Consider the following 354-nt stretch of genomic DNA (forward strand, 5'->3'; position numbering starts at 1 on the left):
CATTCAGGACGGTGACGAGTCTGCTTACAGATAGGAGGCTAAAGAGCTGGCTGTCTGGTGCAGTCTTAACAACCTGGAGCTGAACACACTCAAAACTGTGGAGATGATAGTGGACTTCAGGAGGAACCACCCTGTTCTTCCCCCACTCACCATCATGGACAGCACTGTAACAACATTTGAGTCATTCAGGTACCTGGTCACCACAATCTCTCAGGACCTGAAATGGGACACTCACATTGAGTCCATTGTTAAAAAGGCCCAGCAGAGGCTGTATTTCCTTCGCCAACTAAGGAAGCTCAACCTGCCACAGGAGCTGCTGAAACAGTTCTACTCCGCCATCATTGAATCCGTCCT

This window comes from Sinocyclocheilus grahami, unplaced genomic scaffold (assembly GCF_001515645.1).
Source record: "Sinocyclocheilus grahami isolate Dianchi unplaced genomic scaffold, SAMN03320097.WGS_v1.1 scaffold1159.1, whole genome shotgun sequence".
Taxonomy (NCBI): Eukaryota; Metazoa; Chordata; class Actinopteri; order Cypriniformes; family Cyprinidae; genus Sinocyclocheilus; species Sinocyclocheilus grahami.